Source organism: Canis lupus, chromosome 17 (genome assembly GCF_003254725.2).
Source record: "Canis lupus dingo isolate Sandy chromosome 17, ASM325472v2, whole genome shotgun sequence".
Taxonomy (NCBI): Eukaryota; Metazoa; Chordata; class Mammalia; order Carnivora; family Canidae; genus Canis; species Canis lupus.
Window position 1 is genome coordinate 18,973,004 of NC_064259.1, and position 18,040 is coordinate 18,991,043.

General features: G+C 36.2%; 1 protein-coding gene across 9 annotated transcripts in view; it reads left to right on the forward strand.

Moving 5' to 3' along the window:
• The window catches only part of NCOA1 (nuclear receptor coactivator 1), a 244,671-nt gene that overhangs the window by 46,117 nt on the left and 180,514 nt on the right, over positions 1-18,040 (forward strand). For all 9 annotated transcript variants that reach the window (XM_049096135.1, XM_049096138.1, XM_049096136.1 and 6 more), the window contains exon 2: positions 10,835-10,969. The gene's annotated coding sequence lies outside the window, so the exon portion shown is untranslated. The remainder of the gene's footprint in view (positions 1-10,834; positions 10,970-18,040) is intronic.

Sequence of the window (18,040 nt, forward strand, 5' to 3'; positions counted from 1 at the left end):
TCTGTAAGTAAGCCACCACTTTTATTAAAAAAGTATGTAAATGTTTTTATATGTATAGAATACCTATGAATACTTAATAAAGAAAGAATAGGATGATTGGGGGAAAATTTCTATTTACCGTAATTCTTTAGGACAGTTCACTTTTTGTGTCAGGTACATATACTAACTACTCTAAACATTAACTTCAGAAATGCTCTGATAGCTTTGTTTCTTTTTTTTGTGTGTGTGTGTGTGTGTATGTGTAAGCTGGAATGTTAGATGTTCCATTCAGACAGGAGTAGTCTAGATTCAGGGAGCCTAAAGGCCAGTAGGAAAGATTAAACAAACGTAGCAAGTAATGAGACTGCTTGTTAGAGTTGTCATTTTAGCATTGTTCAAAATCTCTGGCCATTATTTTTACTGGATTGCTTATTGTCTTACTATATTGAAAAGTTCTTTATGTTCCCAAAACAAGTTCTTTAGGAAATGTTTTGCAGGTACTTTCTGCAAGTTTGTGACCTGACTTTCCTAACACTGTCTTTTGAAGAGCAGAATTTAAAAATTTTGTTTTACTCTGATATATCAGTTTTTTTCTTTCATAGTTTGTGCTTTTTCTGTCACACCTGAGAACTCTGCCTCACTTGGGTTGGCAGACTACAGCTGATTTAACCCACTGCTTATTTTTCTAAGTAAAGTTTTGTTGGAAAATGGCCATGCCCGTTTGCTTACATATTGCCTATGGCTGCTTTCATGCTATAGGCATACAGCCTATACAGTTGAATACAATAGAGACTGAATAGCCTATAAAGCTTAAAATACTCACCTTTTGCAAAAAAGTTTGACAACTCCTAGGCTAACCTAGCGTTCTCAAATTTTCTCCTATGTTCTCCTCTGGCAGTTTTATAGATTTGCGTTTTAAAATATTTAGGTCTATTACTTTTTTGTATAAGATGTGAGGTATGAGTTAAGGTTCTTTTTTCTCCGCCATATAAATTATCAATTGTTCCAGCAGCATTTGTTACAAAGACATTTTTTTTTTTCCATTGAATTACCCTGGTACTTTTGTTGATAGTCATTTGACTGTAAATTTGTAGATCTGTTCCCTGGATATGTATCTTTATCCTTATGCCAAAACTACAGTGTCTTGATAACTATAGCTTTAATAGAAAGTCTTGAAATCAGGTAGTGTAGGTTTTCCAACTTTGTTCTTCTTTCTTTTTTTTTCAAAATTGTTTTGAATATTCTAGATTCTTGGCATTTCCATATAAATTTTAGAATCAGCTTGTGAATTTTTAACCAAAAAAATCTTCTGGGATTTTAATTGGGACTTAGGTTAAATCTATAAATATTGAAGAATTGCTATTTTTAACAATATTGATGGATCTGATATTTGAAAACAGTATTTCTCCATTTATTGAGGTCCTTGATATTTCACTCAGACTTTCATATGTTTGAGCACACAAATCTTCCATTTATTTTGTTATATTTATCTTAAATTTTTTATGTTAATATAATTGCTGTTTGTTTATCTGTAATTATTCATTGCTACTGTATAGAAATACAGTTGAATTTTATGTGTTGACTTTGTGTTCTGCAATTTTGCTAAATTCTTTTTTTACTTTCAGTAATAGATTCTTTGAGATTCTCTATATAGACAGTCTTGTCTTTTGTGAAAAAAGACAGTTTTAATTTTTTTTTTCATCTCTGGGCTTTTATTTATTTTTCTTGTATTGTACTGAAAGTACAGTACAGTGAGTAGGAGTGGTGAGAGCAGATGTTCTTGCCTTATTCCTGATCCTAGAGGGAAAGCATTTAGTTTTTCATGATTATGTATATTAGCTGTGATTTGTTATAGATTCATGTCCTAGGCTGAGGACGTTCCCTTCTGTTCCTAGTTTTCTGAGAGTTTTGAATCATGAATGACTGGGCTTTTTCTAATATATTTTTTCATATATTAAGATGATCATTTATGTTTTAATCCATTGTTAGGGTGAATTTCATTGGTGATTCTTTTTCATATATTGATCTAATATTAATAGTGCATTCCTGGGATAAAGTCCATTTGGTCATGATACATATTTCTTTTTATGTGTTGCTGGATTTATTTTTCTAATATTTGGTTAAGATATTTTATGTCTGTGTTCATGAAAGGATATTAGCCTATAGTTTACTTTTCTTAAAATTATTTTTGTGTCAGAGTAGTGCTAAAATTTATGAATAGTGCTATTAAAATGAATTGAGAAATGTTTTCTTCTTATGTATTTCTGCAAGAGTTTATGTAATACGATACAACTTTCTTAGATACTTGGCTTTCTTACCAAGGAAGCCACTTGTCATATAGCTTTCTTCATGGAAAGGTTTTAAATTATGAATTAAATTGTCCTTAGTATATCAAGAACTATTCTTATAATCTGATTTCTTCTTTTAATGAACTTGGTAGTTTGTCTTCAAATTTTCAAGAAATTGGTATGGAAGTAATAAAATTTATTGCCATAAGTTATTCATAATATTCTCTTATCCTTTTAATACCTATAAGCTCTCTAACGATGTTCCCTTTTCATTCCTGATATAAGTAATTTGTAGCTTCTCTCTTTTTTTCTTGATCATTCTGGTCGGAAGTTTATTCAATTTTGTAGAATGTTTTATTTTTTTTTCAAAGATATGTTTATATATTCATGAGAGACACCCAGAGAGAGAGGCAGAGACACAGGCAGAGACACAGGCAGAGGGAGAAGCAGGCTCCATTCAGGGAGCCTGACCTGGGGCTCGATCCCGGGACTCCAGGATCAGGGCCTGGACCGAAGACGGCGCCAAACTGTTGAGCCACCCGGGCTGCCCAATTTTGTCGAATGTTTTAAAGAACTAGATTTCAGTTTCATAGGTTTTCTTTATTGTTTTTTGTTTTCAGTTTCATTTCTTCCTTCTAATTGCTTTGTGTTTAATTTACTCTTCTTTTTCTACTTCTCTAAGAAGGACTTACATTATTGATTCGACTTTGCTTGTTTTCTAATATAAGCATTTAATGCTCCGAGTTTGCTAACAACTGCTTTAGAGGTATCCCACAAATTTTGATATGTTCTAAGTTTCATTCAGTTAAAAAATATTCAAAGATTTCTCTTACTCTTTGACCCTTGGGATATTTAGAACTGTGTTGTTTAATTCCTAACCCTTGATAATTCTTTATCTGTCAGTTTTTGATTCTGATTTAATTCTGTTTTGGCTAGAGAAAATACATTATTTGACTTAAAGTCTTTTAAATATCTTGAGGTTCATTATCTAGCCTAGAATATGGTCTTTCTTGGTGAATGTTTCATGTGCCCTTGAAAATAATATATATTCTGCTCTCATTGTGTAGGATGTTCTGTAAATGTCCAATTAGGTCAAGTCAGTTGATAGTATTTGCAACTCTTCTGTATGTTAATGGTTTTCTATTTTCTTATTATGTTGATTAATAACACAGGAGTAGTAAGGTCTATAGCTGTAATTGTGGATTTGTCTAATCTCCTGTTTTATTAAATTTTGTTTCATTTATTTTCAAGCTGTGTTTAAGTGAAAATACATTTAGGATTGCTATGTCTTTGGGTGAATTGTTCCTTTATGTAGCGTAAGTGTCTTGTGGCTAGCATACAATTGGGTTTCATTTTTGATCTGATAATCTCTACCCTTTAATTAGATGTTTAGATAATTTTATTTATATAATCATTGATAAATATGGATTTAAATCTTTTTTTTTAAGATTTATCTATTTATTTATGATAGACACAGAGAGAGTCAGAGACACAGGCAGAGGGAGAAGCAGGCTTCATGCCGGGAGCCCGATGCCGGACTCGATCCCGGGTCTCCAGGATCGCGCCCCGGGCCAAAGGCAGGCGCCAAACCAGGGAGCCACCCTGGGATCCCCGATTTAAATCTATCTTGCTAGTTTTCTATTTAAAAAAAAAATTTTTTTTTTTAAGAGAGAAATGGAGTAGAAGTGGGGAGGGGCAAGAAGGGGGAGAGGGAGAGAGAGAGAATCTTAAGCAGGCTTCACGCCCAGTGCAGAGCTTGATGTTCGGCCTGATCTTACTCTGAGATTGTGACCTGAGCTGAAATCAGGAGTCGGATGCTTAACTGAGCCACTCAGGCATCCCAGTTAGTTTTCTATTTCTGACTATTTTAAATTTACTTTTTCCTTTTTTTCTGCCTTCTTTTGAATTAGTCCTTTTTCATAATTTATGTATGTAAATTATAAAATAATTGTAATTATAAATTATAATTATAAATTTTAAATTTATAATTTTATAATTATAAAGTAATTTTATGTAATAACTCTTGGCTTATTCTGTATATATGGTTATATGTCTATGTATACACACATATATAGATGTATACATGAATGTTTTTACATATACATATACATATACATATATATGTATACATACATATATATTGTAGCAGTTGCTCTAAGTCATGGTTTCTCAACCTTGGCACTATTGGTATTTTCAGTTGGATAATTCTTTGCTGTTGGGGACCAGAGGGGATATCCTGTATGCACTATAGGATTTTCAGCAGCATCTCTGGCCTCTGTTGACTAAATGACAGTAGCAACCACTTCCCCCCCTAGGTGTGACAACAAAAAATGTTTCCAAGGTACCCGGGTAGCTCAGTTGGTTATGTGGTGAACTCTTGATTTCAGCTCAGGTCATGATCATTCAGGGTTGTGAAATTGAGCCCTGTGTAGGGCTCCATACTGGGCATGAAGCCTGATTAAGATTCTCTCCTTCTGGGACACCTGGGTGGCTCAGTGGTTGAGCATCTACTTTTTGTTTTTGTCGTGATCCCAGGGTCCTGGGATGAGACCTGCATCGGGCTCCCTGGTTGGGGAGCCTGCTTCTCTTCTGCCTATGTCCCTGCCTCTCTCTGTGTGTCTCTCATGAATAAATACTTAATTAAAAAATAATTCTCTCCTTCTACCTCTGCCCCCCTTCCCTCTCCCTAACTTGTATACATGTGCCCTCCCTCTCTCTAAAAAAAAAAGTTTCCAGAGTTTGCTTCATGTCCCTGAGGGAGTAAAATTCCCCCCCTGTTTGAGAACCACTAGTTTAAGGTTTAAAAGATAGAACTTTAACTTATGACAGTATTTATTTACTTATTTATTTTTAAAAAGATTTTATTTACTTATTTGAGTGAGGAGAGGAGAAGAGACATAGAGTGCATGAGTACAGGAGCAGGGAGATGGGCAGAGGAGGAGGGAGAATTAGACACCCTGCTGAACCAGGGAGCCTGAAATGGTGCTCATCCTGAGACCCAGGTATCATGACCTGAGCTGAAGGCAAAAGTTTAAGGGCCTGAGCCACTCTGGCTCTTTGGCAATCTTTATTTATGTAACATTATTACTACTTTATGTGTCACATGATCATCTTACGAGCATATATATATAATTTTCTACCTTCCCTCTTTATGTTGTCACAAATTTTACTTCTATGTATGTTAATAATCCCACAATACATTATTACTTTTTGTGTTCTTATATAACCTTCTAAAATGAATAAAAATTAAAAAAGGCTTTTATATTTACCTTTTCTTTATAATCCTCATAATTCCTTTTTGTAGATTCACATTTTTACCTGGTAATTTTCATTCCTGCTGAAAGAACTACCTTTAACGTTTTTGGTGTCTGCAGGCAGTGAATTCTGTCAGATTTTATTTGTCAAAAAATTCTTTCTTCATTTTTGAAAAAATAATTTTCTGGCTATAGAATTCTATGTTCAGCTTTTTTATCTTTCTACTTTAATGTCTTTTTGCTTGTGTAACTTCCTGAAGAAAAGGAAATACTAATCTTTGTTCTTTGTATGTAATTTTTTTCTCTGCCTTTGAGATTTTTATCTTTGTTTTTCTGTATTTTGGCTGTGATATATCCATGTATATTTGTGTGTGTATACATTTTCTTATTATGATTGGGATTCTCTAGGATTTTTTGCTCTCTGGTTTGTTGTCTTGGATTGATTTGGAAAAATTCTTGGCCTTTATTTACATATTTCTTCTATCTTGTTTTTTGTTTGTTTGTTTCCTTTTCTTGCAGCTTCAATTGAATGGAATTTGTTTGAAGTTATTTTGATAAAGTTCCACAACTCCTGAATGCCCTGAGATGTGTTTTTCCTTCACTTTTTTTAAACTGTGGTTTCATTTTGAAATATTTATGTTTGTTTGTCTTTAAGTTCACTGATTCTTTCCTCCTCTGTGTCCAGACTGCTGTTGAGCCCATCTCAGGAATTTTTTTTCTCTTTTTATTTTTTTAATTTTTTTTTCTCTAATAAAATATTTTTTATTTCTATCTTTTATATTTTTCCTTTCTTTTACAGTTTCCATCTCACTGCTGAAAATGTCCATCTGTTTGTGCATGTTGTCCATCTTTCCTACTAGATCATTTAACATATTTATAGTTATTTTTATTATTTTTTTATTTTTTAAATTTTTATTTATTTATGATAGTCACAGAGAGAGAAAGAGAGGCAGAGACACAGGCAGAGAGAGAAGCAGGCTCCATGCACCGGGAGCCTGACGCGGGAATCGATCCTGGGTCTCCAGGATCGCGCCCTAGGCCAAAGGCAGGCGCCAAACCACTGCGCCACCCAGGGATCCCTTATAGTTATTTTTAAATGTTAGTTTCAATAGCAAAATCATTTCTGGTTCTGTTGATTGCTTTATCTCTTGACAAAGGGCTTTTTTCTTTTCTTGCTTTTGTGTAATTTTTGATTTAAAGCTCATCATTGTGTACAGAAGAATAGGAGAGATTGCAATGATCTTCTGTCAGGCTGTTTGTGTTGGAGGTTGAGTCAATCTAATCATGAATTGAACTTGGTTTGGATTATTTTACCCTCATTACCTTCATTGTACCTCAGGCTTCAAATTTCTCCAACAGTTGGCTGCTGTTCCCTTGTGTTTATTTTTTTTTATTTCTTATTTTTTTATTTATTTATGATAGTCACAGAGAGAGAGAGAGAGGCAGAGACACACAGGCAGAGGGAGAAGCAGGCTCCATGCACCGGGAGCCCGATGTGGGACTCGATCCCAGGTCTCCAGGATTGCGCCCTGGGCGAAAGGCAGGCACCAAACCACTGCGCCACCCAGGGACCCCCTGTTCCCTTTTGTTTAGAGTGTGGCACGTGATCCTACAGGATTTTTCTGTGTTCCTATACCATCCTCATCTTTCAACAATATTTGCGTATCTGTGCACCAGAGAGATTTCTCTTTATGTTATTGTCCTCTTCTAGTGATTATTGTTGCTTGTGGGGCAGGATGGGATTCTCTGTAGTCCAGAGTTAATCCTGGTCAGGCCCTATGTTCCTAGGTGTTGGTGGTGGGTCTTTCTTAGCTTTTCTCCTCTTTCTCCCACATGGCAATCAAGCTCTGCCATTTGTAGCTGGTCATGGGGAAGAATATCCACCCCCCCACCCCGCCACCGCCCCACCGTGGTAGTTGATCTCTTTTGGTACTGGTGTAGGATCCTTTGTCCAAGACTTTTTCCTGTTCCCCCTCCCCAATAGTGGCAGAATTCTTTTTTGCCTCTAACTTTTCCTGCATCAGTGTATCTTTGCCTGTGTCTGGGGGCTTGACACTATTTTCCTCCCCCTCCTCCAGAGGCAAAGGCATTTTGCTTCTGTCCTCCTCTGAGGCAGCGGATTTTTGCATGGACCCTAGTGTGAGAGGGTCTTTCTGTGCTTCCCCTAGGGGCTCTAGGCTTTTGCTCTGTGTTTAAGGAAAGGTTGGGGCATCAGGCTGGGATTCTGGCCAGTACTTGTCACCTCCTGCTCATTTGCCTCATTGATGCAGGGCTCTCTCTAATTTACCTTTAATTTTTCTTGTGAGCACCTGGTTGAGGCATGTAGAAGAACTTACAGTTGAGTATAAACTCCCCTTGTGTCTGGATCCCCAGCCATTCCAAACTGACACATGAGTCTACTTTTGGTCTTTAAGAATTTGTTAAAATTTTAGTTGACTTTTTTGGGGGCACCTGGGTGGCTCAGGAGACTAAGCATTTACCTTCAGCTCAGGTCATGATCCTAGGGTCCTGGAGTTGAGCCTTGCATCAGCCTTACTGCTCAGCAGGTAGTCTGCTTCTCCCTCTCTGTCTGCTTACCCCACCCCATGCTTGCATTCTCTCTCAAATAAGTAAAATCTTAGAAAAAAAAAAAGTAAACTAAAAGTAATAAACATAACTGTGTGAATCTTGAAAGACAATAGGAACATCTGAAAAATACTTCAGAGCTGACAAAAAATGTTGGCCTATGAAATAAAAATTGTATGTGAGATACCTTTATTTTATGGAAATCAGATTTTATGAATTAAAAGATAAATGCAGAACACAGAAAATTATGAAGAACATGTTTTATGAATCTGACTCCAGGTGAATAAATATGTAAGAAGGGTAGCTTTCAGGGCTTCTGGGTGGCTCAGTGGTTGACCATCTCTGCCTTTGGCTCAGGTTATGATCCTGGGATTGAGTCCCATATCGGGCTCCCTGCAGGGAGCCAGCTTCTCCCTCTGCCTATGTCTTTGCCTCTCTCATGAATAAATAAATAACATATCAAGAAAGAAAGAGAGAGAGAGAGAAAGAAAAGGGAAAAGGGAAAAGGGGAAAGGAAAGGAAAGGAAGATGGCTTTCTAGCACTATTAGAAAGATTTCAGTTCTAGACTCAGTAGTGGAATGGATGGTCCCTTAAAACAGAAAGGAACAGTGTGTGTAGGCAACCTTATAAATCAGAGGATGGTAAGAATTACTGAATGTTTTTAGGAAAACTGGCTGGCAATTCAGAAAACAGTTTAGAGTAAAATCTCATTCCATACATCTTTTGGAATGAAGTATTAGAACAATTAGCCCATAAAAAGGTAAAAATCAAGAGTATGTATCTGTTATCATTGAAAGGGGAGAACTTTCTAAGCAGAGAAATATAAAAGAAATGGAGAAGGCAGTGGTGGACAAATCTGGCCACCTAAAAAGAAAAAACTTTTATGTTAAAAGCCAGTAATTGAGAAAATGTTCAGTGAATGAAAGAAACAGTGTTTTCACAACGTAAACAACCTACACAAACAATTAAGGAAAACATGAAGAAACTCCTCTCCTACCCCACCCCCCCATAGGATTGGAAGATGAAGTGTGGCAAAAGTTTGGAAAGAAAGGCAGTGTGAGTAATGGGGGAAGGACCTGATTAATGACATATAAAAGGCTCACTGGATAACATTCAGTGTCAAAAATTGAAGACTTTAATGTTATATTATAGCAGGATCAGTCCACATGGTTGGGTATTTTCTTCCTAGCAGGTGATTAAATTGAACCAGGATTAGGAATTTGAGGGTAGTAAAGTGGAAAGAAGAAAGTAACATATTAGGTAGATTGATAGCTTGGGTGGCAAACAAGATTTCGAGACTGTAATATAGCACAGTTACTAACTGGAGAGATGAGAGTAGGTGGAGTGCATCTAAGGGATTAAATCTGGACCTAGGTTACAAAAGATAGATTGGGGTATTGAATGATGAAGAGAAGAGTTTAGAACAACCACATGGCCTGAGCCTGAGGGAAGGGATGGGATTGCTTGTGAGTTAGGGTGCCTACTGCCTTAGCCTTCATTCTAGAGGGTTCTTAAGCATCAGATTTAGCCCAGTGGTTGAAAGAAGCATTCGTTGATAGGTTGAGGATGTAGAGGTGATTTGTTTCACTATATAAAAAAGGTTTCCAGAAATTCCCCAGGGAAAAGTTTGGAAGGAAGGGCAATGGTAGGGGAACCCATGAGGTGAGTGAGAAAGCACAGAGGACAGACACTGTGGGCATGAAAATAGGGGAGAGGTGAGTTGGCCAGAATGGTTTGTGTTTTGAGTAAAGCCCAAGGGTGATGGGTGGAAGCCATAGGTAGAATTAACTAGCAAGATTCCTGAATTGACCTGAGGTATAATGATTTCTGTGGTCCTAATCCACTCTGTCTTTGTAATCTAAGGGAATATTATTTTAGTAGAAAGCTTAGCCCTTGGTGGTAAAGCCTAAACCAGTTATGCTTTAAGTAATGAAAGCTGATAGGTTTCACATTTCTTATGTCTGCTAAGTCCCTCCAGTGTTAGGAGTTAGCTTTTTATTTATTTTTATTTTTTATTTTATTTATTGGAGAGTATTCACAAGCATGCATGAGCTGGGGGAGGAGCAGGGGGAGAGGGAGAAGCAGACTCTGTGTTGAGCAGGGAGCCTGACCGGATTTGGGGGGGGGGGGTTGCGGAGGCTCAATCCTACAACCCTGGGATCATGACCTGAGTGAGCTGAGAGCAGACTTAACCAACTGAGCCACCCAGGTGCCTCTAGGAGTTAGCTTTGAGATAAATGTGGGAAGACATAGTACTACCCATTAGTTTAGAAAAATCTAATTTGTCCTATCCCACTGCCAGTATCCAGTAATGAATGCTAGCCATTACATTGAGGTATCTTCTGCTAGGAATCCCATTCTCTCCTATTGTTCCACTTTACCTGAAACAGATTACTGAGGCCACTGCTGCTGGGTGATGTCAGCACCTCTGATGAGTAAGCTGATAGTTGACGGTCCTGGTCTCCTTGGAATTCCAGCGCAAAGCCCAATTTGCTCTGCGTTCTTTCATTAGGGATCTGAACTTTTGAAAGCTAGTAACTAATGATCTCTTATTAACTTTATTTATTTAGCCTTTAATCTTTAATCTCAATTTTAAAAATATGTAGTGGGGACAAGAAAGAGAATTGGCCTTTCTTGAACAACTAAAGCATTTGTATAAGAATCTGCATGCTTACAGGGAAACAGTGTTATGTAGCAGAATCTAAAGTCTGTCATGTTTTAAATGTATCTTCTTTCTCTTACTTTAGATCTGTCCATATTAGTGGAAATGTAACTGGAATTCACTCTGATGATAAAATCAAGGACCATCAACAAGAGCATGCAGTAGGAAATTTTGGTTCCAAATGAAGACACCAAGATTTAGGATTTCTACTTTTTCTAAGGTATTTGAGGCACAAATTTACTTTAATCTGACTCATTGGAAGTCATTTTATAATGTTGGTTTCTATATATAGATTTCATAAGTTTAGAAGTTTTTATGTTAGTGGTTAGCTTTTATTTTTTTTAAAGGCTTATTTATTTTAGAGAGAGCAAGCATGTGTGAGAGCACAGTGGGGAGGAGCAGAGGGAAAGGGAGAGAGAGTCTTAAGCAGATTCCACACTGTGCGTGGAACCCAATGCAGGGCTCAGTCTCATGACCCTGAGATTAGGACCTGAGCTGAAACCAAGAGTCAGATGTTTAACTAACTGAGCCACCCAGGTGCCGTGGGAAATAGAATAGTTCACCCTTCCCTACTCACTTCCCCTTAAAACTAGTTGAGAAAAAAATCGAGATTTTAAAGGGAGGTAATCTTTATATTTAATTATGCATGTCAATGATAAATATACTGAGTGCAGATTAAGACTGAGTAAACTATGTTAGAAGATCTGGAATAAATAAATGTCAATTTAGTAATTATTTTATGTTAGAAGATCTGGAATAAATAAATGTCAATTTAGTAATTATTTTATGTCATGACCCTCTGAGATTAGCAGGTGAATTTAGCACTCAGAGTCAGCTCACGTGATACATGAAATCTTAGTGATTGTCCTTTAGTTTGATTTGGAAACTTTTTTGTTCCTGTACTCCTAAATTTATTATTAAGAGTTTTCTATTCACTAAGAAGTATCACTTTTACTCCATAGACTGTCCATGTAGGACCTTTGGCATCTGATGGGGTAGTTTCCCTTAGACCAGAAAGGGAGATATATAATTAAAGAACCAAGTGACACTTCCAAGTCATGGGGTGGATCCCAACTTTAAAGACTACATAAGATTGTTGAAAACAATCAAAGGAAATACAGTGTCAACAGAAAACAAACACCGTACTCTATTTTTCTAAAATCACATATATGCCAAACTAGATATAGTTAGGTTGGTGTTTATTTAAAAAAAATTTTTTTTTCTTCTAATTATGTTTTCCAAATAGGAAAGAAGTATGGAAAATAATTATTTTAGGGATCTGGTCAAAGTTGGTTGATTCTCTGTATACATTATAGAGGTTTGTAAATTAATCTTGAGGACTACAAAGAAGAAAATGTGAGAAAAATCTATCACTTATTACTAGGATTATTAATTTCATTTTGTTGTTTTGGAAGAAGAATATGTAACGCAGTAAATTGTAAAATAGTAAGAATCCATGATATTGGAAAATCCCAAGACTGCTATAGTTATATGTAACCTTTTAAAGGAGGTGGTATAACTGAGCAATGTTTGTGAAAGTAAAGTTACCTCAAATCACGTAGCAGATGAAGAAGAATTAGATTGCTTCGATAAGAAGTTTTAAAACTGTTCTTGGCAGCTAGTAGATATATTATACTCCTCAAAATTTTTTGGTATCATTTTGAATCAAATGGTAATGATAATTAAATATATAATGTGTCTTATCAGAACCATTTCCCTTGTTTTTTAAAGATATCTTCTTTCAGCTAACACTTAACAACACTAGTTGAAAGTCCAAGCTTTGCAAAGAATAGTTTGGATATAGGGAAGAATATAAATTATTCTATAACTTCATTATAAATGAAGTTGAAGAAATCTTTTACTTCAAATGTTTACTCTTGGGGCAAGGAAGCTAAATACACTCGTCTGAAAACCTGTTTAAAAACAATCATAATGGGCAGCCCCAGTGGCTCAGCAGTTTAGTGCTGCCTTCAGCCCAGGGCGTGATCCTGGGGCCCCGGATCGAGTCCCACATCGGGTTCCCTGCATGGAGCCTGCTTCTCCCTCTGCCTGTCTCTGCCTCTCTCTCTCTCTGTCTCTCATGAATAAATAAGTAAAATCTTTAAAAAAAAAAATCATAAAACAAGCACATAAAGTCAAAATTTGGAAGCCCTTTCTAAGTAATATAGTACTGTGTTCAGATCCTAACAAAAGTTAAGATTAGGGAATAGGAAGTTCTAATCAATTTGCTGACTACTTAGTTGTAGCTGTTAACTGTTTATGGTTCTATTTGTGAAAGTGCCCTATAGCTAAATTTATTTGCTTAATCCTTAACTGAAAGTGTCTCTAATTCCTCAATTTCTCATATCTCCCCACTCATTTACAGGCATTTGCATGTGATATCCTTCATTAGTATTTTTCATTTTCCCCTTTGGAAATGAAACGCATGAAAACATTTGAAAACAAATGTCAACAAGAGGAGAATAGGTATTCCCTTACTACAGTTTTCTCTGCAGCATGATGGAAAGAGCACAGGCTTTGGCTCTTCTACTTCATGCCACCCTGAGGAATTGAATTAATATTTTTGTCTTAGAAATATTGCTTTTTAGACTTGTGATGAAAAGTGAAATGTGTGTAAATTATATAAAATAATGCTACTCAGTGTGAGGTTAATGAATGTTGTTGCTAAAGAAAGAGAAGACCACAGTACTGAAGTATCATTCACAGTTACCCTTCTCATAGCAGAAAACAGGTCAACTCGCGCTACTAGTGAGAAGCTTGTAAAACCAGTTTCAAAGTTAATGGCAAATATTATGCTTGGAGAGAAAGTAAAATGAGCTTTTGGCAAAAATCCCTTATCAAAGGCATACCATCTGGAAAAGCAATTACTGTCATGTGTGCACGCTAGCAGAATTTTTGTTTTTCAGTTGGATGAAAGCACTGATGTTTAGAGAACATACCAGCACTTCATAGAGATGTGTTACTGTTTATCACTGAGAAATCCATACTGTAGCAGAGGAGTTTTTGTTGTTGTTTTGTTTTGTTGTTGTTTGTGGTGGTTGGTGGCCTTTGTTTAAAGCCAGTATTGCCTGGAAAAGTTGCATTGGTTCCTGTGATCAAAGCCTCATGAGGTTAGCTGCAGGAAAGGGTGCACCTAATCTGTGAGGAAAATAAATTATACCAGGGTATCAATTCCTATCTGCTTTTTCAGGGAGAATTGACATTCAGTAATGTGATTTGAGTCTTTTTAGATTTTATTTATTTACTTACTTATTTATTGAGAGAGGGTGCAAGCAAGGGGGAGGGGCATAAGGGAGAGAAAATCCCAAGCTGACTTCACGCTTAGGTGCAGAGCCAGAGCCTGCTGTGGGAATAGATCTTAGGACCCTGAGATCATGACCTGAGCTGAAATAAAAAGTTGACTCCTAACTGACTGAGCCATCCAGGTGCCCCGTCAGTAATGTAATCAGCATCTTCTGATTGTGATTTAATATCAAAGTAGTAAAAATTGTGGATGTAAGCAATTTTTGACCACCAAAGACATGTCCTTTCAGCATTTTGTGAAGAAATGGTCAGTAAGAATAGGATCCTGCTTTTTCACAGTGGTGCATGCTAGCTAGGTAGTATGACAGGGCTTTAAATGTTTAATTAGTTTTTTAGTAAAATAAGATAAATATATTTTTAATACTGATAATGCCATTTCTATGATTTCAAGGGGGCACAGCATAGTAAATATATTTAATATTTCAAATAGTAAGGATTTACAAGTTCATATTCACAGTTATCATGAATTTTAGTGTTGAGAAGGTATGAGTTCATAATGATAGTTCACGAAACAACTCACTAGTTTTCTTTGGAGTATGCTAAGGAGCCAGCTGTACCTGAATGTAACCAAATAATTGAAGAGAGGAAATTCTTTTGTGAGGAGTATTTTGGTTGATAAATGAAAAAGGAGTGATAAATAGAACATCACCATTTTGTTTTTGTTTTTAAGATTTTATTTATTTATTTGACAGAGAGAGAGGGTGTGTGTGCATGAGTACAAGCAGGAGGAGTGGTAGAGGGAGGAGCAGGTTCTCCACTGAGCAGGGAGACTGATGGGGGACTTCTGAGATTGTGACCTGAGCCGAAGACAGACACTTCAACAGGACTGAGCCACCTAGATGCGCTAGAACATCAGCATTTTGTAGTGAATTCCTGGACGTAAGTAAAGATTATCAGTGGCTGCTAACATCACAGAGAGAGACAGCCAGATGTTAGAGTTCTCTCAATGAAAATTCACAATTCAACCTAGTAAGTATTCCTGCCAAAAAATTGAACTTGAACCTGAATCTCATCAAGCTTCTCGCTCTACCTACCAGTTTACAGGAAACACAGAAATAAGGCAACAAACGAAATGATACCATGGAGATATAGTCAGTAAAATCTAGGCTTTGGGGAAGTCCTTGAGATACACAACTTGTTTTTTTCAACAAATTAATTGTAAGGAACAAAAAAAGAGAAATGAGAAGGAAACTTGAGATTAATGGCAATGATTGGACTTTATCAAGGACCAGTTTTGTTTTTAATTTACCTCCTGATCTGTAAGCAGCCTATTCATGGCTCACTTTACTTTCAATCACTTGTTGATTTCATTGGTCCTGTTTGCTGAATTTCTTTATGAATCTTAGATAAAACTACTACTTCCTTCCCCCAGCCCTCACACCTATTACATAATTACTTCCCAACTGACTTTACGTAGGTTATATAAGGTAAAATTAGGCAAAGCCCTTAGTATATGATTTAGCACATAATATGTATGTAGTAAATATATGCCTTCTGATTTAAGAGGTAACTTCTTCATGATTTTGTTTAGAAATTGTTCCTTTGCGTTAATTTTTAAAATGGGAAGGGGTGAATATGGCTTAGTTATTTTAAGAGAAGTCCTAGGCCTGGGACAGGTGGCAAAAACTGTTGGTAATATTACGGTGGTTTAATGAGTAATCTCTGTGTTCTCTGCAAGGAACTTTTTTTATAATTATCTTTGAGTTTAAGAAAGATTACTGAGAGAGTTGGTCTTCAAAAGAATACTTATTGGGGGTGGTGTGGGACAATTTAGGGGGAAATGTGACTTGTTCCAACTCCATGGATTTTAGGATAGCTAAACTTCATGAAAGGAGGCATATAGGCTCTAGTAAGAAGGAAAATTTTGAGTGTCACCCTCAGGAAAAAGAGATGAATCACAATTGTAGCCTTTTCCTAAAGGTTATAGAAGGTAGCCATCCAAAGACCTGGTATAGCTAATTAAAAGCTATATTATTTTTTTTGTATTTCACCATGCTACTTCCTTTATCTCAGGTGCACCTGTGATTTTGTATAGCCATAAACTGTAGCAACCTAACATATCTTTACTGGTATTTTTGAAAATGATATTAAACTATTTGGAAACTAAAGATGGTAGTGGTATAAGAATTCCATTTTTCAAATGACAGCTATAATTATTGAGTGGCATAGCTATTAAAATTGAATAATCAGTCACTTGACTATTAAAGAAGAGGTTTTGTTATGAGCTACAGTTTATTGGTTAGAGATAAAAGATACTTTTTGAAGAATAGGATAAATGTGTATGATAGAAACTCATACTTTTATCTGATCATGAAAGCTTTGAGTAGAAAGATGAAATACTTTACAAACTACACCTGGATACTTTGGAAACAAAAAGGTGATAGGCAGAATTAAGCATATGAGAGGCACTCAATTTAATGTCTGTTGTGAGTTGGTAAAGGCATTGAGATCTTTATTGTTCTGTACATGATCATAAATGAGGAGGCATAACTAATGTGGGCATTTACAGAGTTTGGGATTAGTGAATTTAAGGGAAAAGAAAGCTGACATAAGGAAAACAAAAATATAATAATAATAGTTAATATTTAATGTTCACTGTATGCCAGGCGCACTGTGACAGACACTTTATATATATTTTCAGATTCTATCCCAATATTCCTGTGAGATGTAAACTATTACATCTATTTTATGTATAAGAAACTGAATCTTAATAAGGCTTAGTATTTTTTTTTTTTTTAAAGTGGGCTCCAAGCCTAATGGCAGGGCTTGAGCTCACAACCCTGAGATCAGGAATCATGTGTTCTAACAACAGAGCCATCCAGGTGTCCCAATAAGGCTTACTTTTTTTTTTTTTTTTAAGATTTTATTTATTTATTCGTGAGAGACACACAGAGAGAGGCAGAGACATAGGCAAAAGGAGAAGCAGACTCTTTGTGGGGAGCCTGATGCAAGACTCGATCCCAGGACCCTGGGATCATGACCTGAGCCAAAGGCAGTCGCTCAACCACGGAGCCATCCAGGTGTCTCAGGGCTTACTTTTTGAGGTTAATTCACAGTAGACCCAGGATTCATCCATCTCTTTCTCTTGGGGTGAAACCAAAAGTTTAAATTCAGAAACTAATTTCTAATCAGAATTAGAGAAGCAAGTGTATTATTCTAGTTCAACCAAACTGCAAAAGGATAGATTTGAGAAAACCAGTGATTTAGCTAGTTCAGAATAAATTTCTGATATGATAGAGCTCCTGAAAAGTTTTTGTAATTATAGATGTATTAGTTGGAGTATAGTGTCTCATACAAGAAAGGTTGTAGTACTAACATGTTACTCACTAGTCAAATCACATTTTACTATGTTAGAGAAGAAGGAGGGATGCATTATTTGTTTTTGAAAATTCCTTATATTATTAAACTCTCTTTGCCTATGAAATTTCTAATTTCAAGGAATTTCCAAAAGTTCTTGAAAATTTCAGTAGCTTTTAAAATTCATTTTCAAGTTCATTTTTAATTGAGGAGTTAAACTGATAAAATACTGATAAGTCATTCTATATCAAGCACTATTTTCAAAATTAAATTAACTAGTATTAAATGCGTCCTTATGATATTAAGAGTAAGGACAGAGATTCTCAGTTTTGCACCTAACCTAATTTTATGTTTACACTGCTAGCTAGACCTGTTTATCCTGACTGTAGTGCAAAACTTGCATTGCCTTTTTTTTTTTTTTTAATTTTTAAGATTTTATCTGTTTATTCATGAGAAACACAGAGAGAGGCAGAGACATAGGCAGAGGGAGAAGCAGGCTCCCTATTGGGAGCCTGATGCGAGACTCAATCCCAGGACCCCTGGATGATGACCTGAGCCAAGGATGGATGCTCAACCACTGAGCCACCCAGGCGCCCCTGCGTTGCTTTTATAATAGGGCTTATTTAGTCACTTTTAAAGCTTTCATTTAAATTTGGGATTAAGTATACTTTTCCAGTTGACCACACAACAG